Raw genomic sequence first — 13,556 nt, 5'->3', positions numbered from 1 at the left:
TCCGGTGAGAATTCTTTGTTTACCTCTGAGCCCCATTTTTTAATGGGCTTATTTGATTTTCTGGAGTCCACCTTCTTGACTTTTTTGTATATATTGGATATTAGTCCCCTATTGGATTTAGGATTAGTAAAGATCCTTTCCCAATCTGTTGGTGGCCTTTTTGTCTTATTGACGGTGTCTTTTGACTTGCAGAAGCTTTGCAATTTTATGAGGTCCCATTTGTCTCGATCTTACAGCACAAGCCATTGCGGTTCTATTCAGGGATTTTTCTCCTGTGCCCATACCTTTGAGGCTTTTCCCCACTTTCTCCTCTATAAGTTTCAGTGTCCCTGGTTTTATGTGGAGTTCCTTAATCCACTTCGATTTTACTCTAGTACAAGTAGATAGGAATGGATCAATTCAAATTCTTCTACATGATAACTGCCAGTTGTGCCAGCACCATTTGTTGAAAATACTGTCTTTTTTCCAGTGGATGGTTTTAGCTCCCTTGTCAATGATCAAGTGACCATAGCTGTGTGGGTTCTTTTCTGGGTCTTCAGTTCTATTCCATTGGTCTACTAATCTATCAATATACCAGTACCATTCAGGTTTATCACAATTGCTCTCTAGTACAGCTTTAGGTCAGGCATGGTGATTCCACCAAAGGTTCTTTTATCCTTGAGAGGAGTTTTTGCTATACTAGAGTTTTTTGTTATTCCAGATGAATTTGCAGATTGCTCTTTCTAATTCGTTGAAGAATTGAATTGGAATTTTGATGAGGATTGCATTGAATCTGTAGATTGCTTTTGGCAAGATAGCCATTTTTACTATATTGATCCTGCCAATCCAGGAACATGGGAGATCTTTCCATCTTCTGACATCTCCTTTAATTTCTTTCTCCAGAGACTTGAAGTTCTTATCATACAGATCTTTCACTTCCTTAGTTAGCATCACACCAAGGTATTTTATATTATTTGTGACTATTGAGAAGGGTGTTGTTTCCCTAATTTTTTTTCTCAGCCTGTTTATCCTTTTTGTAGAAAAAGTCCATTGACTTGTTTGAGTTAATTTTATATCCAGATAATTCATTAAACCTGTTTATCAGGATTAGGAGTTCTCTGGTGGAATTTTTACCGTCACTTATATATAGTATCATATCATCTCTAAGATGATATTTTGACTTCTTCCTTTCCAATTTGTATCCCCTTAATCTCCTTTTGTTGTCTAATTCCTCTGGCTAGGACATCAAGTACATTGTTGAATAGTTAGGGAGAAAGTGGGCAGCCATGTCTAGTCCCTGATTTTAGTGGGATTGCTTCCTGCTTTTCACTATTTACTTTGATGTTGGCTACTGGTTTGCTGGAGATTGATTTTATCATGTTTACCTGTGGTCCTCGAATTCCTGATCTTTCCAAGACTTTTATCATGAATGGCTATTGGACTTTGTCAAATGCTTTCTCCAATTCTAAGGAGATGATCATGTGGATATTGTCCTTGAGTTTGTTTATATAATGGATTACATTGATGGATTTGTGTATATTAAACCATCCCTGCATTCCTGGAATGAAACCTACTTGGTCAGGATGGATGATTGCTTTGATGTGTTCTTGGACTCACTTATCGAGAATTTTATTGGGGATTTTTCATATTCATAAGGGAAATTGGTCTGAAGTTCTCTATCTTTATTGGGTCTTTCTGTGGTTTAGGTATCAGAGTAATTGTGGCTTCATAGAATGAGTTGGGTAAAGTACCTTCTGCTTCTATTTTGTGGAATAGTTTGTGAAGAACTGGGATTAGATCTTCTATTGAAGGTCTGATAGAACTCTGAATTAAACCCATCTATTCCTGGGCTTTTTTTTTTGGTTGGGAGACTATTAATGACTGCTTCTATTTCTTTAGGGGTTATAGGACTGTTTAGATAATTAACCTGATCCTGATTTAACTTTGGTACTTGGTATCTGTCTAGAAACTTGTCCATTTCATCCGGGTAATCCAGTTTTGTTAAGTATAGCCTTTTGTAAAAGGATCTATTGGTGTTTTGGATTTCTTCAGGATCTGCTGTCATGTCTCCCTTTTCATTTCTTATTTTGTTAATTAGGATGCTGTCCCTGTTCCCTCTAGTGAGTCTGGCTAAGGGTTTATCTATCTTGTTGATTTTCTCAAAGAACCAGCTCCTGGTTTGGTTGATTCTTTGAATAGTTCTTGTTTCCACTTGGTTGAGTTCGCCTCTGAGTTTGATTATTTACTGTCTTCTACTCCTCTTGGGTGATTTTGCTTCCTTTTGTTCTAGAGTATTTAGGTGTGTTTTCAAGCTGCTAGTGTGTTCTCTCTATAGTTTCTTTTTGGAAGCACTCAGAGCTATGAATTTTCCTTTTTAGAAATGCTTTAATTGTGTTCCATAAGTTTGGGTATGTTGTGGCTTCATTTTCATTAAACTCTCAAAATTTCTTAATTTCTTTCTTTATTCCTTCCTTGACCAAGGTATCATTGAGAAGAGTGTTGTTCAGTTTCAACGTGAATGTTGGCTTTCTATTATTTATATTATTACTGAAGATCAGCCCTACACCACAGTGATCTGATAGGATGCATGGGACAATTTCAATATTTTTGTATCTGTTCGGGGCTGTTTTGTGACACATTATATGGTCAATTTTGGAGAAGGCACCATGAGGTGCTGAGAAGAAGGTATATTCTTTTGTTTTAGGATAAAATATTCTGTAGATATGTGATAGATCCATTTGTTTCATAACTTCCGTTAGTTTCACTGTGTCCCTGTTTAGTTTCTATTTCCATGATCTGTCCATTGATGAAAGTGGTATGTTGAAGTTTCCCAGTATTATTGTGTGAGATGCAATGTGTGCTTTGAGCTTTACTAAAGTTTCTTTAATGAATGTGGCTGCCCTTGTATTTGGACCATAGATATTCAGAATTTAGAGTTCCTCTTGGAACATTTTGCCTTAGATGAGTATGTGTTTTTGATGACTTTGGGTTGGAAGTCAATTTTATGAGATATTAGAATGGCTACTCCAGCATGTTTTTTAAGACCATTTGCTTGCAAAATTGTTTTCCAGCCTTTCATTCTGAGGTGGTGTATGTCTTTTTCCCTTCGATGGGTTTCCTGTACGCAGCAAAATGTTGGGTCCTGTTTGTTTAGAGAGTCTGTTAGTCTATGTCTTTTTATTGGGTAATTGAGTCCATTGATATTAAGAGATATTAAGGAAAAATAATTGTTGCTTCCTATTATTTTTGTTGTTAACGTTGACATTGTGTTCTTGTGGCTGGCTTCTTTTAGGTTTGTTGAAGGATTGCTTTCTTGTTTTTCTAGGGCATGGTTTCCGTCCTTGTATTGTTTTTTTTTTTTCTGTTATTATCCTTTGAAGTGCTGGATTTGTGGAAAGATAATGTGTGAATTTGGTTTTGTCATGGGATACTTTGGTTTCTCCATCTATGGTAATTGAAAGTTTGACTGGGTATAGTTGCCTGGGCTTGCATTTGTGTTCTCTTAGTGTCTGTTTAACATCTGTCCAGGATATTCTGGCTTTCATAGTCTCTGGTGAAAAATCTGGTGTAATTCAGATAGGCCTGCCTTTATGTTACTTGACCTTTTTCCCTGACTGCTTTTAATATTCTATCTTTATTTAGTGCATTTATTGTTCTGATTTTTATGTGTCTGGTGGAATTTCTTTTCTGGTCCAGTCTATTTAGAGTTATGTAGGCTTCTTGTATGTTCATGGGCATCTCTTTATTTAGGTTTGGGAAGTTTTCTTCTATAATTTTGTTGAAGATATTTGCTGGCCCTTTAAGTTGGAAATCTTCATGCTCATCTACTCTTATTATCCATAGGTTTGGTATTCTCATTGTGTCCTGGATTTCCTGGATGTTTTGAGTTAGGATCTTTTTGCATTTTGCATTGTCTTTGATTGTTGTGACAATGTTCTCAATGGAATTTTCTGCACCTAAGATTCTCTCTTCCATCTCTTGTATTTTGTTGCTGATGCTTGCATCTATGGTTCCAGATTTTTTTTCCTAGGGTTTCTATCTCCAGTGTTGCCTCACTTTGGGGTTTCTTTATTGTGTCTACTTCCCTTTTTAGGTCTAGTATGATTTTGTACATTTCCGTCACCTTTTTGGATGTGTTTTCCTCTTTTTCTTTAAGGACTTGTAACTCTTTAGCAGTGTTCTCCTGTATTTCTTTTAGTGTGATATTAAAGTCCTTCTTGATATCCTCTACCATCATCATGAGATATGCCTTTAAATCCGGGTCTAGCTTTTCGGGTGTTTTCGGGTACCCAGGAGTGGCTAAGGTGGGAGTGCTGGGTTCTGATGATGGTGAGTGGTCATGGTTTTTGTAAGCAAAATTCTTTCCTCTGCTTTTTGCCATCTGGTAATCTCTGGAGTCAGTTGTTATAGTTGTCTCTGGTTAGAGCTTGTTCCTTCCATGATTCTGTTAGCCTCTTCCAGCAGACCTTCGAGACTAGCTCTCTCCTGAGTTTCCGCAGTTAGAGCACTCTCGGCAGGCAAGATCTCCTCTTGCACAGAAGGTGCACAGATATCTGTTGTTCAGATTTGCCTCCTGGCAGAAGATGAAGGCCTGAAACAGGGCCTGTCCCAGAAACTGTTAGCTTCTGTAGTCCATACTCTCACAAGTGCAGACTATTCTTGGTGGGATCCGGGAAGGAGGATGGCTCCCATGGATGGTAAGGCAAAGCCCTCCCAGGCAGGGTGAACACCTCTCCTCTGGCATGGCAGGTGCCCAGATGTCTGGAGCATGAAACAGGGTCAACCACAGAAGCTCTGTGGCTCCTGCCTGACCCAGAAGCTGTTAGCTTCTGTAGTCTACACTCTCACCTCTGCAGACTTGTCTTGGCAGGATCTGGGAACCAAGATGTCTCCAGAGGATGTTCTGTCAATGGCTTCCTGGGTTGGGCCAAGGCCTCTCCTCTAGCAGAGACGGTGCCCGGATGTCTCATTAAAGTCCTTCTTGATGTCCTCTACCATCATCATGAGATATTCTTTTAAATCCAGGTCTAGTTTTTCGGTGTGTTGCAGTGCCCAGGACTGGGCGAGATGGGAGTGCTTAGTTCTGATGATGGTGAGTGGTCTTGGTTTCTGCTAGTAAGATTCTTATGTCTGCTTTCACCATCTGATAATCTCGGGAGTAAGTTGTTATAGTTGTCTCTGGTTAAAGCTTGTTCCTCTCGTGATTCTGTTAGCCTCTATCAGGAGACCTGGCAGACTAGATCTCTCCTCTGAGTTTCAGTGGTCAGAGCCCTCTCTGCAGGCAAGCTCTCCTCTTACAGGGAAGGTACACAGATATCTGGAGTTTGGACCTCCCTCCTGCTAGAAGATGAAGGCCTGAAACAGGGCCTGTCCCAGATGCTGTAAGCTTCTGTAGTCCACACTCTCACCTGCACAGACTAGTCTGTCTACTGACCTGCACCTAGGTGACCCATTGCTAGCACTGACTGGAAGGGATTTGTGACCCTGGTCAGGCCGGCTTTTCTGCTTCCCTAATGCTGTCTCAGGTCCCACACGATTGGGTTGGAGAGGAAGTTGTGTTCCACTCACGGAGAGTCCTCTAGGGACCTTTGGGTTGTCTGCTGACTCTTCACCCAAGGTGACCTGGAGCTTAAAGTCATTGTTTTTAATAGCTGAGTAGTACTCTATTGTGTAAATGGAGTGAAATGACACCATAACCAAGGCAACTTTTATAAAGGACAGTGTTTAATTGGAGCTAGCTTACTGCTTCAAAGATTTATGATCACGGTGGTAAGTGTGGTAACATTCTGGCAGACTTGGTACTCTAGAAATCTAGCGTCTACAGCAGTCTTAAGGTAGTCAGAAGGAGACTGTCTTCTGCAGGTAGCCAGGATGATGGTCTCTTCTACACTAATCAGAGCTTACATGTAGAAGGCTTCAAAGTTCACCTATGCAGTGGCATGCTTCATCCAACAAGGTCTCCAATAAGGTCACAACTCCAAATAGCACTACTCCCTATTGCTAAGAATTCAAACCATCTCACTATTTTTATCCTGATTTTATTATCCATCACATTTTTGTTAGAAATTAGCCCTGTATTATTACTATTTATCATTATTAGTAGTAAGAGTAGTAGTAATTTCCTTATTTTATTTGTTTACTTTACATCCCAATTGTAGGCTCTCCTCCCTTTCCTCCTTTCAGTCCTCTCATTTCATCCCCTCCACTGTCCACTCTACTTCCCTTTCTCTTCAGTAAAGGGGAGGCCTCTCATTGATATCAGTCCACCTTGGCATATCAAGTTGCAGTAAAACTAGTTAAATTTTCTCCTACTGAGGCTGGACAAGCCAGCCCAATTATGGGAAAGGATTCCAAGAACAGGAAGCAGAGTCAAAGACAGCTTCTACTCCAGCTGGTAGGGTTCCCATATGAAGATTCTGCTGCATATCTGAATGTTTCAGTTTAAATAATTGGTGGGTTTTATTTGGTATTTATTATGGGTTGACAAAAAATGGCTTTGGACATAAAGCACCTATGAAACAGATGGATATACTTCCCAAGCATGTAATCAAGTGGTTCTTTAAACCTTTCTAAATCTTTAAGCTTCATATAGTCGTGATCCCCAGCAAAAATATTCTGTTTTTACTTCACAACTATGATTTTGCTGCTGTTATGAATCATTTTGTAAATAACTGATACGCAGCCCCAAAGGGTTTACAGCCCACAGATTGAGAGACACTTTATTCCAACACTTTGGAAGCACAGGCAGGCAGATACACTGAGATAGAAACAACCCTGCACTACATATTGTATTCCAGGCCACCCTAGGCTTTATAGTACAAATTTCTCAAATAACAAGATACAGAAACTTTTTGTATTCCCTCAGCATTAGCAACAGAGAATTGAATAACAAGTAGTTCTGCTGAATGCATATTTGAAGATAATGTACAGTATATGATATCACTTCTTATATAAGCTATATATGATTTCATATTCTAATTCCTTTCATATTACTGTGATAAAATCCAATGAATAATTTGATTTATCAAAGAAAGCCTTTATTTTGGTTTACAGTGTCAGTGGGTTAGAGTACATGCAGAATAGATGGAACAGCTGAGAGCTCTCCTTTTGGACCACAAATACAATTGAAAAAAAATTGGCAAATTTAGGTATAAGTATGTAATACCTCAAATCTCAGTGCAGTGGCAGATCATTTCCAACAACATCAGTTCTCTTCTACCTTACCAAACATATCTCCAATCTGTGGACCAAGAATACAAACATACCAGGTTAGGGAGTTACTTTGATTCAAATCACCATGTACATTAATCTAATTTTCCTAAATCATGAGGAAACTAGAAATTTCCAAGATACTAAGTTGAGCCATCAATGCCAACATATAAATATTGAGGACCTCGAGGGAGTAATACTATACACCACATCTTAAGGTTTAAAGGTTTTGAAGCATCTGCAGGAGATATCTTGGATCCCGGACTCCACCAAGACTACTCTGCACATGTGAGAGTGTGGACTACAGAAGCTAACAGCTTCTGGGACAGGTCCTGTTTCAGGGCTTCATCTTCTGCCAGGAGGCAAGTCTGAATACAACATATCTGTGCACCTTCACTGAAAGAAGAGAGCCTGCCTGCAGAGAGCGCTCTGACCACTGAAACTTAGGAGAGAGCTAGTTTCCCAGCTGGTAGGAAATAACAGAATAACAAGAGGAACAATCTCTAACCAGAGACAACTATAACGACTGACTCCAGAGTTTACCAGATGGCGAAAGGCAGACGTAAGAATCTTTCTAACAAAAACCAAGACCACTCACCATCATCAGAACCCAGTACTCCCACCTCAGCCAGTCCAGGGCACCCCAACACACGCAAAAACAAAGACCCGGATTTAGTGGCATATCTCCTGATGATGATAGAAGATATCAAAAAGGTCTTTATTAACTCACATAAAGAAATACAGGAGAACACAGCTAAAGAGTTACAAGTCCTGATAGAAAAACAGGAAAACACATCCAAACAGATGATGGGAATGAACAAAACCATACTAGGCCTAAATAGGGAAGTTGACACAATAAGTAAACCCCAAAGTAAGGCAACACTGGAGATAGAAACTCTAGGAAAGAAATCTGAAAACATAGATGCGAGCATCAGCAACAGAGTACAAGAGATGGAAGAGAGAATCTCAGGTGCAGAAGACTCCATAGAGAACATCGGCACAACAATCAAAGGAAAAACAAAATGCAAAAAGATCCTAACTCAAAACATCCCGGAAATCCAGGACACAATAAGATGACCAAACCTAAAGATAATTGGATTAGATGAGAATGAAGATTTTCAACTTAAAGGGCCAGCAAATATCTTCAACAAAGTTATAGAAGAAAACTTCCCAAACCTAAAGAAAGAGATGCCCATGAACATACAAGAAGCCTACAGAACTCCAAATAGACTGGACCAGAAAAGAAATTTCTCCTGACACATAATAATCAGAACAACAAATGCACTAAATAAAGAGAGAATATTAAAAGCAGTCAGGGAAAAAGGTCAAGTAACATATACAGGCAGGCCTATCAGAATTACACCAGATTTTTCACCACAGACTATGAAAGCCAGAAGATCCTGGACAGAAGTTATACAGACACTAAAAGAACACAAATGCCAGCCCAGGCTACTATACCCAGCCAAACGTTCAATTACCATAGATGGAGAAACAAAAGTATTCAAAGACCAAACCAAATTCACACATTAACTTTGCAAAAGCCTAGCCCTTCAAAGGATAATAACAGAAAAATAATACTAGGATGGAAACCACGCCCTAGAAAAAACAAGAAAGTAATCCTCCAACTAACCTAAAAGAAGACAGAATGCCAACGTTAACAACAAAAATAGTAGGAAGCAAAACTTACTTTTCCTTAATATCTCTTAATAACAATGGGCTCAACTCCACAATAAAAAGAGATAGACTAACAGACTAGCTACACAAACAGGACCCAACATTTTTCAACTTACCTGAAACCCATCTCAGGGCAAATACAGACACAAACTCAGAATGAAAGGCTGGAAAACAAATTCCCAAGCAAATAGTCTGAAGAAACAAGCTGGGGTAGCCATTCTAATGTCCAATAAAATCGACTTCCAACCCAAAGTCCTCTAAAAAAGACAAGGAGGGACACTGCATGCTCATCAAAGGTAAAATCTTCCAAGAAGAACTCTCAATTCTGAATATCTATGCTCCAAATACAAGGGCAGCCACATTCATTAAAGAAACTTTAGTAAAGCTCAAAGCACACATTGCACTTCACACAATAATAGTGGGAGACTTCAACACATGGATTTCATCAATGGACAGATCATGAAAACAGAAACTAAACAGGAATGCAGTGAAACTAAAAGGAGTTATGAAACAAATGGAACTATCACATATCTACAGAACATTTTATCATATATATATATATATATATATATATATATATATATATATATATATATATATATATACCTTCTTCTCAGCACCTCATGGGATCTTTTCCAAAATTGACCACATAATTGGTCAAAAAACAATCCTCAACAGATACAAAAATATTGAAATTGTCCCATGCATCCTGTCAGATAATCATGGATTAAGGCTGATCTTCAATAACACGATAAATAATAGAAAGCCAACATTAACGTGGAAACTGAACAACACTCTTCTCAATGATACTTTGGTCAAGGAAGGAATAAAGAAAGAAATTAAGGACTTTTGAGAGTTAAATGAAAATGAAGCCACAACATACCCAAACTTATGGGACACAATTAAGGCATTTCTAAGAGTAAAACTCATAGCTCTGAGTGACTCCAAAAAAGAAACTAGAGTGAACATACACTAGCAGCTTGACAACACACCTAAAAGCTCTAGAACAAAAGGAAGCAAATTCACCCAAGAGGAGTAGAAGGCAGGAAATGATCGCACTCAGGGGTGAAATCAACCAAATGGAAACAAGAACTATTCAAAGAATCAACCAAAGAAGGAGCTGGTTCTTTGAGAAAATTAACAAGATAGATAAAACCTTAGCCAGACTCACTAGAGGGCACAGGGACAGAATGCTAATTAACAAAATCAGAAATAAAAAAGGGAGACATAACAACAGAACCTAAAGAAATCTAAAATAGCATCAGATCCTACTACAAAAGGCTATACTCAACAAAACTGAAGAACCTGGATGAAATGGACATGTTTCTAGACAGATACCAGGTACCAAAGTTAAATCAAGATCACGTTAATGATATAAACAGTCCTATATCCCCTAAAGAAATAGAAGCAGTCATTAATAGTCTCCCAACCAAAAAAAAAAAAAAAAAAAAAAAAAAAAGCCCAGGACCAGATGGGTTTAGTGAAGAGTTCTATCAGACCTTCAAAGAAGATCTAATCCCAGTTCTTCACAAACTATTCCACAAAATAGAATCAGGAGGTATTCTACCCAACTCATTCTATGAAGCCACAATTACTCTGATACTGAAACCACAGAAAGACCCAACAAAGATAGAGAACTTCAGACCAATTTCCCTTATGAATATCAATGCAAAAATCCTCAATAAAGTTCTTGCTATCAGAATCCAAGAACACATCAAAACAATCATCCATCCTGACCAAGTAGGTTTCATCCCAGGGATGCAGGGATGTTTCAATATATGGAAATCCATCAATGTAATCCATTATATAACCAAACTCAAAGACAAAAACCACATGATCATCTCATTAAATGCTGAGAAAGCACTTGACAAAATCCAACACCCATTCATGATCAGGAATTCAAGGCCTGTACCTAAACATGATAAAAGCAATCTACAGCAAACCAGTAGCCAACATCAAAGTAAATGGTGAAAATCAGGAAGCAATCCCACTAAAATCAGAGGCTAGGCAAGGCTGCCCACTTTCTCCCTACCTATTCAACATTGTACTTGAAATCCTAGGCAGAGCAATTCGACAAGGAAAGGAGATCAAGGGAATACAAATTGGAAAGGAAGAAGTCAAAATATCACGTTTTGTAGATGATATGATAGTATATATATATGTGTGTGTGTGATCCTAAAAATTCCAACAGAGAACTCTTAAGCTTGATAAAGAGCTTCAATGAAGTAGCTGGATATAAAATTAACTCAAACAAGTCAATGGCCTTTCTCTACACAAAAGATAAACAGGCTGAGAAAGAAATTAGGGAAACCACACCCTTCTCAATAGTAACAAATAATATAAAATACATGGGTCACATTGGTCACCTTCCTTGCAAGAGGAGAACTTGCCTGCAGAGAGTACTCTGACCACTGAAACTAAGGAGAGAGCTAGTCTCCCAGGTCTGCTGATAGAGGCTAACATAATCACCTGAGGAACAAGCTCTAACCAGAGACAGCTATAACAACTAGCTCCTGAGACTACCAGATGGTGAAAGGCAAACATAAGAATCCTACTAACAGAAATAAAGACCACTCACCATCACCAAAACGCAGCACTCCTACTGCACCTGGTCCCGGGCAACCCAACACAACCTAAAAGCTAGACACAGATTTAAAAGCATATCTCATGATGATGGTAGAGGACATCAAGAAGTACTTTAATAACTCACTTAAAGAAATGCTGGAGAACACAGCTAAACAGGTAGAAGTCCTTAAAGAGGAAACACAAAAATCCCTTAAAGAATTACAGGAAAACACGATCAAACAGGTGATGGAATTGAATAAAACCATCCAAGACCTAAAAAGGGAAGTAGACACAATAAAGAACACCCAAAGTGAGGCAATGATGGAGATAGAAACCCTAGGAAAGAAATCTGGAAACATAGATGCAAGCATCAGCAACAGAATTCAAGAGATGGAAGAGAGAATCTCAGGTGCAGAAATTTCCATAGAGAATATGGGCACAACAATCAAAGAAAATACAAAACGCAAAAGGATCCTAACTCAAAACATCTAGGATATACAGGACACAATGAGAAGACGAAACCTACGGACAATAGGAGTTAATGAGAATGAAGATTTTCAAATTAAAGGGCCAGAAAATATCTTCAACAAAATTATAGAAGATAACATCCCAAACCTAAAGAATGGCATGCCCATGTGCATACCAGAAGCCTACATAAGTCCAAATAGACTGGACCGGAAAAGAAATACCTCCCGACACATAATAATCAGAACAACAAATGCACTAAATTAAGAGAGAATATTAAAAGCAGTAAGGGAAAACGGTCAAGTAACATATGAAGGCAGGCCTATCAGAATTACAAAAGAGTTTTCTCCAGAGACTAAGAAAGCCAGAAGATCCTGGACAGATGTTATACACACACTAAGAGAACACAAATGCCAGCCCAGGCTAATATACCTGGCCAAACTCTCAATTACGATAGATGGAGAAACCAAACTATTCCACTACAAAACCAAATTTACCCATTATCTTTCCACGAATCCAGCCCTTCAAAGAATAACAGAAAAAAACCAATACAAGGACGGAAATCAAGCCCTAGAAAAAGCAAGAAAGTAATCCCTCAACAAACCAAAAAGAAGACAGCCACAAGAACAGAATGCCAACTCTAACAAAAATAAAAGGAAGCAATAATTACTTTTCCTTAATATCTCTTAATGTCAATGGACTCAATTCCCCAATAAAAAGACATAGACTAACAGAATGGCTACACAAACAGGACCCAACATTTTGCTACTTACAGGAAATCCATCTCAGGGAAAAAAGACAGACACTACCTCAGAGTGAAAGGCTGGAAAACAATTTTACATGCAAATGGTCTGAAGAAACAAGCTGGAATAGCCATTCTAATATCGAATAAAATCGACTTCCAACCAAAACTTCTCAAAAAAGACAAGGAAGGACACTTCATACTCATCAAAGGTAAAATCCTCCAAGAGGAACTCTCAATTCTGAATATCTATGCTCCAAATGTAAGGGCAGCCACATTCATTAAAGACACTTTAGTAAAGCTCAAAGCACACATTGCACCTCACACAATAATAGTGGGAGACTTCAACACACCACTTTCATCAATGGACAGATCGTGGAAACAGAAACTAAACAGGGACACAGTGAAACTAACAAAAGTAATGAAACAAATGGACTTAACAGTTATCAACAGAACATTTTGTCCTAAAAAAAAAGGATATACCTTCTTCTCAGCACCTCATGGGACCTTTTCCAAAATTGACCATATACTTGGTCACAAAACAGGCCTCAACAGATACAAAAATATTGAAATTGTCCCATGCATTCTGTCAGACCACCATGGATTAACGCTGATCTTCAATAACAACATAAATAATGGAACTGGATATAGTACTACTGGAGGATCCTGCAATACCTCTCCTGGGCATAAATCCAGAAGATGTCCCATCTGGTAAAAGGACACATGCTCCACTATGTTCATAGCAGTATTATTCATAAAAGCCAGATGCTGGAAAGAACACAGATGCCCCTCAACAGAGGAATGGATACAAAAAATGTGGTACATTTACACAATGGAGTACTACTCAGCTATTAAAAAGAATGAATTTATGAAATATCTAGGCAAATTGTTGGACCTGGAGGGCATCATCCTGAGTGAGGTA

This window comes from Mus musculus, chromosome 7 (assembly GCF_000001635.26).
Source record: "Mus musculus strain C57BL/6J chromosome 7, GRCm38.p6 C57BL/6J".
NCBI classification, from domain to species: domain Eukaryota; kingdom Metazoa; phylum Chordata; class Mammalia; order Rodentia; family Muridae; genus Mus; species Mus musculus.
Note: the sequence above shows the minus strand (reverse complement) of the source record.